This window comes from Odontomachus brunneus, unplaced genomic scaffold, assembly GCF_010583005.1.
Source record: "Odontomachus brunneus isolate Ranch 3 - 2012 unplaced genomic scaffold, Obru_v1 Obru_scaffold_138, whole genome shotgun sequence".
Lineage (NCBI taxonomy): Eukaryota > Metazoa > Arthropoda > Insecta > Hymenoptera > Formicidae > Odontomachus > Odontomachus brunneus.
Genome location: NW_022639588.1, coordinates 853062 through 865276, shown reverse-complemented (window position 1 = coordinate 865276; position 12215 = coordinate 853062). Strand labels below are relative to the sequence as shown.

General features: G+C 37.8%; 1 long non-coding RNA gene across 1 annotated transcript in view; it reads right to left on the bottom strand.

Moving 5' to 3' along the window:
• The window catches only part of LOC116850244, a 17746-nt gene extending 12621 nt beyond the window's left edge, over positions 1-5125 (bottom strand). The window contains exon 1 of the long non-coding RNA XR_004379291.1: positions 4603-5125. This is a non-coding gene — a long non-coding RNA (uncharacterized LOC116850244). The remainder of the gene's footprint in view (positions 1-4602) is intronic.
• Positions 5126-12215: the final 7090 nt, after the last annotated feature.

The following is a 12215-nucleotide window of genomic DNA, read 5'->3' as shown; positions in this document are numbered from 1 at the left end:
AAGCGATTATCACCTTTTCAAGCATTTGCAAAATTTTCTTGATGGTACAAAACTGGCCTCAAGAGAGGCTTGTGAAAATGAGCTGGTCAAGTTTTTTACCAATAGGGACGAGGACTTCTTCAATCGCGGAATTATGAAATTGCCTTCAAAATGGACAAAAGTTATCGAACAAAACGGCGCATATTTGATCGAAATCGGATAATCCTAACTATGTTAATTTCATCGTCGAAATAAAGCGAAAAAACGCTCAGAACTTTTTACTTCACCTAATATATAATATTTTAAAATATTTATACTTTATAATTTAATATATTAATTTAAGAAATATTTTTATACCTAAAGTGTTTAAATTATTTTTAAGTTCTTAATTTCCTTGAATTATATAATAATGATTAATAATAATTATAATTATAATTTAAAATTATAACTTATAAATTACTATAGAAATAGTAAGTTAATAATTAATAGTAATAGTTAATAGTAAAAGTTAATAAGTTTGACGATCTATGTAATATATATGATATAAAAAAATATTTAAACAAGCACAATAATTCTATAGTAAAATGCGTGGATAATATTCTGAAACAAATATATAATAATTTCGGCTATAATTCTGTACGGTTCAAACAATTAAAAAAATTTTGTTGTAATTTTTACAATTCAAATAATTTTATAATTTAGAAAATATTTTACTGTTTTTATCACTATGTCTATTCTTTTTTAAATACACAATAATTAGTATGAAAATTAAATTCTCTTTGATACCATAAAATATACCGACCCAAAAAGTCGTTACTGACTGAAAAAAGGCGCGATATTAGTTCTCATAGTATTTCAGTTTCGATTTGAGTCAGAGAAGTCATGTTTGGGAATGTTATTCGCAACTAGTATCGTAACGAGATAATCAATTTTGGGACAAACATTCGGGCATTCTAATCGGAATCTATGCTGCATCTGGGAAAATCGTCGGAAATTTGTATGCCGGGAAGTCCCTTTGTCCACCAAGAAACGTCCGACGTCGTTCAAAAATATATGCAGAAGGTATTCAGGTTTGCACGAGTGCTGTTCCTCTCGAGACATCCTAGAATGTCGATCCTGATTTTGATTAGCTGACGACAATATCCGGGCGTAAACGGTGAATGGATTAACGATAGCGTTTCCTAGAAAACTTTCCACAGGAGAATCAAAACGTATCGGCTACGTAGAAGGCCATTAGTGCATTATGCAACGGAACGACGGCGGAGAGCCGCTCAGGGAGGAAAGGAAAAAGGGGACGGAATCGCCGATACGCCGTTTATCGCTATCGGGAGCGAGCGTCTTTACTCCCCCGCCTCCTTCCCCGCACGCACAAAGTCGTCAAACGAGAATACGACATAAGCATCGCGCTCTCCTATTGGCACTCGCTCCTGTTTCCCCCTGCGAACGACGATTATGCGACGACCGGCAGGGAAGCACTCCTCGCGGATATGATATCTCGTTCCGCGAAAAGCGCGGAAAGCGCCGTTTATCTCTACGCAATATGCCGCATTATTGCACGTATTAGACATGCCTCAATCTCATCTTGCTAATCGTCATGTGTCGCTTTATCTCCAGTGATAACGCAGAAGTCTCTAAATTTTTCTGGACGCAGCATAAATTCCGGTCAAAATGTTCCAAAATTTCACCCAACATAGGATGCCGCACTTTACGATAGTAATTGGCAGTCTCGTTCTTATTCTAAATATGAATCAAAACAGAAATATGTTTGAAAACTTGGGCTCATTTTTTTGTTTAGTGGATAAAGTTAATATGCGTTTGTAGTCAAACGGTGAATCTCATTTTCATATTAACCACCGAATTCAGTAGAAGAAAAAGAAAGAAAAATATTTTAAACATTTTGAATATTTACATTTTTTGTGAATATTTACAACTATAAAATGTACATATTGAAAATGTTTCATATTCAATTCTAATGCAAAATAAAAACTAGGAGAGAAATCTTCGAGTAAACATCGGGAAGAGCAAATGGTTTCGGTTTACCAATTAGAATTGCGTGTTTTTGAGACATTACGTTTCTAACTTGAATCTAAGTAGTCCCTCTCTTTCTTTCTTTCCCTCCCTCTCTTTTCTCCCTCTCTCTCTCTCTCCCTCTCTCTTTCCTCTATCTTTCTCAAGCGAATTAAGATTCAAATTGAAAATAAAAGTATACATTGCGATTGCGTGAACAATCAGCATTAAGGGTGCTGTTCCTTTCGAGACACACTCGAGTACGCAGGAAAACATGAACAATGGGATTTCAAAGCAACAAGCGAATCAATTAATCGCATACACAGAAAAATATTATTCTACTACTGAGAGAAGCAACTACTAAGTTTACTTTTCTTCTTTTAAGTAATGATTATCTTCGACAAAGAATATTTTCTTGATAATAGCCTTAAAATATACTCATCACAAATTTTAGAGAAGCTCATGATGTATATTATGTGAAAAATGTACTTAAAATGGGCACCAAATTAAAGGTCTTGATGAGTTGATTGCAAAGATATAAATTTTTTAGAGCCGCCCAGTGTACCGTTCCAACACTATGATCCAAAAAAGTCTCTAATTTTAGGCTACTTTCAAACTGATGTTTTTTTAGCAAAACTTAACGGATTTTAAAAATTCAAAATGTTACATTTAATAAAATTAAATGAAGGATTTAATAGTATAAATTCCATGTTTCAAACTGACCGGAAGTAGAAAATTCCAATTGGAACATTAACTTTTGGTTGATTTTGGAACATGAAGTGCATAAGAAAATGCATCTTAACCTACTCAAAAACATTAAAAATACTCGAATTGTTTTTGCTTAACTATTTTAAAAACTATATCAAACAAAATTCAATTTTTGAAATGAAATGAAATGAAAAAAAAAAACATAAAGAAAGTAGCCTAAAATTTGGAACCTTTTTGGACCGTAGGAACGGTATATTGGGCGGCTCTAAAACTTATATCTTTGTAATCGGCTCATCAAGGCCTTTAATTTGGCACCTATTATACCAGGTATGTAAATATGAAACCGGAATTTTTGTATAGAAAATACACGTTTATTGTATAAAAATGATAAAAAATATTTTATTCGAAGTATTGCCCATCGCTAGCTATACATTTTTCCCACCTGTCTGACAATTTGTGGATGCCACACCAAAAAAAACTGTTGCTCTTTTGAGGCAAACCAGTCATTGAGCCATTTTCGTAGATTTTCGTAAGAAGTGAAGCGCTGCTTAGCAGTGCGTGTCCCATCGATGCAAATAAATAGTAATCAGACGGAGCCAAGTCTGGTAAGTAAGCCGTATACGAAAGTATTTCCCAATTAAACGCCTCAATCGTTTCCTTGACCAGTTTTGCTGTGTGTGATGGTGCATTATCATGAAGCAAAATCACATTGTGTTGCCTTTTTTTATATTCTGGTCGTTTTTCACGCAAAGCTTAATTCAAATCGATCATTTGTTGTCGGTAGCGTTCAGTATTAACGGTTTGGCCAGGTTTTAGCAGCTCATAATAGATCACACCCTTCTGATCCCACCAAACATAGAGCATTGTCTTCCGTCCATAGCGATTTGGTCTTGCAGTCGATGTCGATGGTTTGCCTGGAGTTACCCATGATCTTTTACGCTTAGGATTCTCAAAATATATCCACTTTTCGCAAGTCGGTTTTCCTGCTGTCTTTCATTCAGTTCATTTTCCCATCTTCTGGATCTTTCCCATGGCTTTCAAACGTATGGAGACGGCTTCTCGTGTCACATTTAATTGATCCGCGAGTTGTTGTTGCGTTTGAGTGTCATCCTCATCCAACAATACTTGCAATCAGCTTCTTCAAACTTTTTCGGTGTTCTTCCACGTTCTTCGTTTCTCACGTCAAAATCGCCACTTTTAAATTTTTTAAACCACTCAAAGCACTGTGATTTACCAAGAGCATGCTCACCGTAAGCTTCGACAAGCATTCGATGCGATTCTGCAGCAGTTTTCTTCAAATGGTAACAAAAAATCAGTGCTGTCCGTAAATTGTAGTTTCCAGGCACAAAATTCGACATGTTCAACGCTATTACAAACTATGCTGTATGAAACTTGTATTGTTGTGAGTTGAAAATCTTTGTCAGAGATGTCAACAAGGAAATGGCGCCAATGACGCGATTTGACGATAACTACATTGACAGCTAGGGCCATCTATGGGCAAATTCCGGTTTCATATTTACAGACCTGGTAAGTTCACTGCCCAGAAATAGAGCACATGTTGGCGTCACTCTTTTATTTATTATTTATTACAAGAAAATATTCTAAAATTTTATTGAAGAAAAAGATTGGTTTGACTTTGTGTAATAAGTAAAACGAAATTTTGCTTTCATTTAATAAAAAAAATTATAAATGAAGAGTTCATAAAAGCCTTGGGCTAAATAACTTTATAAAGAAAAATTAATTAATAATTTTTTCAATTAAATTTAATTTTGGTGTACGACTCTTATAGACTCTACGTTTTATATCATGGAGCCTTTAATATTTCGTGTTGAATTTATTAATATTCTTGATTGAAATGTTAAACTTAATAGGATTCTGAACATATTTTAAATAAATTTGATTACTTACGATAAACTTGCTGCGATGATGACCTGCGGATATATAAACTTATAAAACAATTAGAACTTGAATGCAGTATGTACTTTTCCGTACGTAGCCGAGAATTTCAAAATGATACTCTCATACTCCATCCAAACTTATTTTCTGGATTTCAATTAGATACCAGGAAACTTTCCATATGGACAGAAATGCAAGACAATGTGTGTGTTCGAGATGGGAGAAAACCCGTGAGTAACTTTATGCCTCGGGCGCAAAGATACGTTTATTTACGCGTCGGTGCTGAAGTCTCTTTCTATTTTCTTTTTCTTAGCTGGTTTTATATTATCTCAGTCACCTCGTTCTCGTTCCCCTTAAAACGCGCACTTTGCTCCTTTTCATTTCGCGAGAACTGTCGTTGTTTCAACACGCCTCACGGCGATCGCGCCGCGACGACGGCGACTCGCTTTCCTCGGCTGGCTCGGCTGGCGCAAAAACTCTGTGACCGGCGCGTACTAAGCGCGTCATTAAACGGAGATTCCCGAATCGCCTGTGGCGTGCGAGACACAACGACAACAACAACACCAGCACACCGCCGTAGAAGCGGCGGTGAGCAGGTGGCCGCACACACACACACACACACGCCACCGTGTGCGTGCGTAGATGTGGCGAAACGGTCTCCTGGAAGCGGCACAATAGCGGGCGTGCGTTTATAGCGAGGCTATATCGCCGATATACACCTTCGTGTGCCGAACCGCAGGAGAGACGGCGCTTTTCTAATCGCGGTGGAAAAGGAAAACCGAGATTGTGGCCACGTGGCACGCGGGAGTGAAAGTGTGAAGGCGCATGGACGGAGCCAGCTAACGGAGGCATGGATACGTCGCGCAGTTAACGATCGGCGTGGCCAATAAACCGACTGAGGGTGTGTGCGCGCCTCTCTCTCTCTCTCTTCTCTCTCTCCTCTCTCTCTCTCTCTCTCTCTCTCTCTCTCTCTCTCTGCATCTCTATTCCTCTTTCTCCCTCTCATCGGTCATAATGTATCGCGCTCGTGCGTTGCGAAAATCTCGCGGTGCATGGATGCGCGATCCGCCTGTCGTAATAGCGACGCGGATTTCGCGTACGGATGATTCTCTCCTCGCGTTGCATTCCCCCGTGGGCCTCGCGATCGCGTAAATAAGGCCGGCGTGGAACAATAACGCGTTGCGTTAGTGACTTCGATCGCTTTCAGTAAACGATGATTCTGCCGCTTTCTTAAGCATAGTTGCGCTTAGCTATACGATGACCAGACATTCCGTTCTTCCTTCTGGACTTTTCCGCCTTTTATCCTAAATTTTTTTCAAATCCTATCCAGTCCGCCAAACTGTCCCGGATTTCCTGATTCAGAGGATTCTTTAAAGGCTTCCCCCTGACAAAGAAAAATCTTCTCACATTCATAGCTCCAGCAAATATATAGTAGTTTTGTTTCTTCACTTTAATTTTAAGTAATAATAACAACAGTCTTATCTTAACAATAATTTTTATTTTTACTGTATGTAGTAGGCCTTCATTGTTGTTAAATTATTTCTCATATGTCTATAAAATATTATTTTATATATGTATGTGTGTATATATAATTTCCAGTAATTCATCCTCCTCTTGCTCCACATTTTTATGAGAAATCTGGCCTTACTTTATTAGATCGCACACGGCTAGAGCTTTACATCCGCATTAACACATTGGAAGTATTTTCATCACTAAATTTTTAATTTTGATTTTATAATTATATAAAATCCACATTATATAATGGATCAATAACGCAAAAAATTGAAACTATTAATGATTTTATTCGCCTTTTGACTGAAAAGATGATGTGTCTTCGTATGTTCCAAAAATCATATTTTTTGACAAATTGAAATGTGTAATTTTTTCTTTTTCCAGAGTTCAAGCATTAACGAGGAAATTCTAGAATGATAATTTTTGAAGTTTATTTTCAGAAAAGTTACAAATTTTTATGTAAACTCACGGTTTCTTCGCGTTTCTTTTTATACTTGCAATAAAATGAAATACTTAAATGAATACCTGCGATCATTTTTATGCATATAATTCTTATTTATAGACTTAAAGTTGTATTTATTACTTTTATAGGTCTTTATTAGCGCTTTTACGAAATGTAAATAAGTGAAAACGAAAATAATTTTTGTGTGTCAGATTATGATATCCAAAACATGTAAGGATTAAGTGTGTACTACTTGCATAGAAATTACTCAAGATTTTCCCAGTATAAATATCATTTAAAATACACAAATATGCCCCTAAATTGATTATACCATTACGATACCGATTGAGAATTCCATTCTTCTCCCAAACTTGGGCTCTCCGTTTAGAATCTAAGCAAAAATATTATAGAAACTCGCGCTTTTTTTCAATTGATAATATCGGTATACGTTCATTATATCATACAGGGGGAATCCCATTTTTATATCTACTATTCAACAAAAAAAAAAAACAAAATAAAAATAAAAAATAAAATGTTTTTATACACTTTGAATATTTGATTGAATAATGACATTATTTAAGAAGTCGACATACGTTTTATTCAATTCTAATGTAAAATGAACACCAGAAGATTATTGGGAAAACTGGATTTTCTACTTACACGATCGCATATTTGAGATATTATACTTCTAACTCTCTGGAATCTATTCTGAGGACGTTTAGGATCATACTAAACAGGAAAATGTAAATAATGTGGCTTGAGCAACAAGTGATTCGGCCAATCGTATTTGAGAATTATTGATAACGTATTCTTTGAATTTCTTCAAGTGAAATTTATCCAAAACGTAGAATGACAACCGAGTTATTCAAATTCGAGTAACTTCATTCATATAGAGGGAATTTTGTATTACAAATTGAATATTTTGATTTAAAATTTAAAGCTAATTGTGATATATTTCGCAGTCTCATTAAAATAAATTTATTCTAATTAACTAAAGTAGATATTCATTCTTATGAAAAAAGAATTAAGAACTAAGAATAAAAAATAAAATCCATCTTTCTGCTCTCTAATTATATTTTCTGAGGACCAACGAATATATATTTATAATTAAAGAATTAAAAATGATGAACAATTAAAAATTAAAAATTAAACATTAAGAATGAATGATGTAAAATTAATACTGAAAAATTAAAAATTAAGTATTCAGTATACAGAATTTAGAATCTAGAATGTGAATTTAGAATTAAAAATTAAGAATTAAAGATTAAAAATTATAAAAAATAAGAATCCACTTTACAGTTTGAGTTTATTTTTATGACTTCGAGTGATGATACTTTTGTTATTACTTTGATTGAATTTTTATTTGTTTGAATTGAGATTTCACGCTAAGAAATTTTGAGAGTGAGACTCCATCTCACTCCATTTTGAAATGTTTGACTATATTCAATCCATTCGTTAATTCCTTTAAAATTCCTTTAAAATCCCTTAAAAATTAAAAATTAAGGATTAGAAATTATAAAAAATAAGAATCCACTTTACAGTTTGAGTTTATTTTTACGACTTCGAGTGATGGTACTTTTGTTATTACTTCGATTGAATTTTTATTTGTTTGGATTGAGATTTCACGCTAAGAAATTTTGAGAGTGAGACTCCATCTCACTCCATTTTGAAATGTTTGACTATATTCAATCCATTCGTTAATTCCTTTAAAATTTCGCTTTTTATGTTTTTCTGCATTTTATAGGCCTTGATGCTGATTATTCACGGGATCGCGCATATACTTTCATTTTCAATTTGAATCTTAATTCGCCCGACTGCGATAGTAATCTCTTCCCCGCTGGTGCGAGACGCGAAAATGCGCGGCGGAAGGAAAAGAGGAACGGAGAAAATGCAGAAGCGCGCTTTGCGTCCCTGCGCGTAAGCGAACAACCATATTTACATAACAATCGCGGATCACGTAACCGTCTTTGCCTCCTCCCGTTGACGTGCGCGTCCGTCGCTCTATTTGTAGGTGTCGTGTACCGATATTCCGCATATACGCGACTTGGAAAGTCAAGTGACCGCCTTCTCTTGCGCGAATCGTGTTATTCGAGCGCAGAACGATTGAAAGTTTCAGCCTTAGCTGAGGAGCGAAAAAAGATCAAGTCGCGCAACACGATGTTCTTTTTTAACGCACACACAATTGACGATTAACATTTAATAAAAAATTTAAGAGTTAAGTTCAATTTGTCAAAAGATATACTTATTTGGATACACGAAAACACATCATTTTTTTAATAAAAAAGCCAATGAAGTTTAATTTCCATTTATTTTATACAAACAGGAAATTAAGAGGACACGAAAAGAGCGTGAATTAATAATACCAATTTTTTAATCCATTATAATGTGAACTTTATTAAAATTATTATAAAGATTAGTTATACTGAATCATTTTCTCTTATTTCGTTTATTGATTGGATTTTGACGGCATAGAAATTTTGATTACACATAAATAAACCAGAAGAATTTAATTATAAATTCGTTATAACATGACGCGTACGCGCTCTTTTTTTCAATTCCGTCTCGCAGAGAGCGACATTAGCTGGAACGTTAATTGAGGTAAAATCTCCAAAAGATCGAGTTATAATTATAGCAACGTGATTACGCGCGTGTCGTTTGCAGCTATTTCAATTTAATAGCTAAGTGACTAACGTAATCTCAGTAACGTTCCGGGAACGATTACGCGATTATATGAGATAAGAATATGTCGATCGTCTTCGGTCGCGTTATAGCGTGATGAAGAAGCGAACGCTTCGGTTTAGCTACGCGAACAAAGTCGGCTATTCGTGGCGTGTGAGCTTGAACTTGAGATCATTCCACTTAACGCACACATACGCAGGCGCAAGTACGTAATACGGGTACGGCGCTGCCAGATAAGGAGTTATCGCGTGGACAAACTCGTCCAAATTTGCAAACAAATACGGTATCGTTATATCGTATCGTGCGGCGAGAACGACCAGTGTTTTCCTATTGGAACGGATATATTTAGATGCACGGATATAACGAAATTCTCGCATTCCTATCGGCAATTTACAAACTCATAGTTCTTTTTATATATTTCCGTGCGATATCAGTGATGAGAATGTCGTCATCAAAGGGCAGTGGAAGGGACTTGGTCAAGGATTCTCTGATAGGGAGACACGCAATAATATAGCAACGGGGATCAATAATCTGCACTAGAAAAAAAAGCTCGAATTAAACAAAGTTAATTTTAGGGTTGTGCATGGCGAATTAATTGCTTTTAATTCTTTTAACAGCATTTTCGTATCGTTTTAATGTCCTGTTTGTATAAAACAAGTGGAAAATTTAATTGGTGAGATAACCGTCAAGCTGAATCAATATATTATTTTGGCAATTTGTACCGTCTGATTTATTTGATCTTTTCTACCAGGAGTAGAATTAATTGTATTTTCGCAATTGGATCTTTTTAGTAGTTGGGAAAATATTTGTACATAACGTTTATATACACAACAATTACATAATTGTTATTTCATACATAACAATTACGTTTTAACTTCGCTTATCCTTCACCGTCAATTAAATTTTTTAGTTCTGTTTTCTACGTTACATTGATGATTTAGCTCGATTTTTACTCAAATCTTCATAAAACTTGCGTAGTCCTGAAATTTGCTTTCTTTCGCCCAATTTTTTCTCAAAATACCGTCAGAAAAGGAGAAAGGTTGCAAAATGTTCTTGCAATAAAAGTTCCGCATCTCGCATCCTAGGAAACTACTTGTTTTCCAGCAAGTCTCAGAAGATACATTTTCCTATTGGATACCGTTTTGAATTTCATTGAGGTCAAAATGTTGCAGCTTTCCGCTGACTGTACAACACGCACGGAATATAATGGCAGCCCGAACTCACCTCCGCTCGATATCTCGCACGAGGAGATGAAATCTCGCACGTAGAGATAGCTTGTAGTATTTTTGCGATAGAGTCGATTACGAAAATTAACGGAGAGTAGGAGAACTAATGAAGACGATGTTGTGAATCATCGGGTTTTGTCGTGAGTAATCGGTCAAGATATTTAAAGATCCAGTCATTCGACAGATAGATAAGGTGTGAGCGGCGGCCAGCTCTCTCGCAAGAGAAACACCGGGTCCCTTCCGCGCCCGTTCGATCCATCAACGCGAGTCACTAAAAGAAATTAGAATGTCGCGCCGGCGTCGCCGTCATCGCGACTCGGCGAAGCCATTTCCAGCCGCGATCGAGGACACATTCGAGGAAAGGGATGACGGGAGGGCGAGAGAGTGCTTTCCGAGGATATTAGGTGTCCGAACAGTCCCGGGAACGATTCATCGCGTTGTCGGTGGGGTGGGATGGGGGGTGGGTGACGGCGGCTCGGGAGAAAGAGCTAGCTGGCGCATGAGGGTGGTGAAGGAGGAGGAGGAGGAGGAGGTAGTGGAGGAGGAGGAAGAGGGGGGTGGTTGTTGCCGAACAACACAGCCGGCGGAGAGCCCAGGGATAAAATTGATTCTCGTGTGTGGCGCATCAATGGCCCCAAACAAATCGTCAAAGTGATTTTATGTTGTGGCCGGTATCGCGATGGCAACCGGCCCGGCCGCCATGGTAACGCCGCTGGCTCATTCGGGGGCTTTAATTCACAAACGGACGGACGTACGTACGCCGGAGGCCTCCTCCACAAAAGCGAAGCGCTCTCCTCGCTTCGTTCCGAGATAGCTCGCGCGTTCAGAGGCAGCGCGCACAACGTCGCTTTCGACTTCACGGCGAAAGAGGTCGAAGGGCGAGGGAACCACGGCGAAAAAGGGGCGTATGAGACCGTGTACAGAGGAGGAGAAGGAGGATGAGAGGATAGGAGGGAGGGAGGGAGGGAGAGTGAGAGAGGGTCACGGCGAGGGGCACGGGGGAGGGTAGGGGTGAGCGGCGGAGGGCGCTTCCACGAGGTGGAAAGAGTGCGGCGAAGGCGAGGGGTGGAGGAAAAAAGGAGAGCGAGCTGCTACACCCCACGTGTGTTTCTCTACGCGTCGCCATGGTGACCCCTCGGCGTTCGTTACAGTAATGGGTTGGGAGAATACAGAGCCGGGAGGCGCTCGAGTCTCCCACGCTTGTCGGGGACACCTGCTTTAACGATTATCCTGTTGAAGGAAGGAGAGACGGCTTTATCAGGCTCGCGAGATTTCGTCGACCCCAGGTGAATACGCCTCGCTCGCCCGATCGCGATTTTCGATGTCTTGTGCCCTCTGTATGACGATGCCGTACAGTCAGGTGATTGACATGTTCACTGCGTAGAACATTTCTTGGGATCTAATTGGGATCCAGTTCAAATACTTCTATTGGATGCGGGTTGCCTTGCGAAACTAATGGAAGTAAAAGTGTTGCATCCTTTAGTAATGTCATTATACCGTGAAGGAGATTCCTTGTGAGTCTGAACTTTGAAACGAGTTTTTTCTTTGGTGAGCCTTTTTGGTATGCGAATATTAACTCTCCAGTAGACGTGTACGTTTTTACCTTGCTTTAAGCGCTTGGTCTACCACTTTAGACCACGATGTTTCGGTTCTCATGAGTGAAGTTAATCTTATTCTATGTCCGAAACAAAATTCAAGTAATTTGTAGGACCGACGAGGCTACATTGACTGATATGTCTCTTTTTCCTTAAGGGATATTGAAAGGA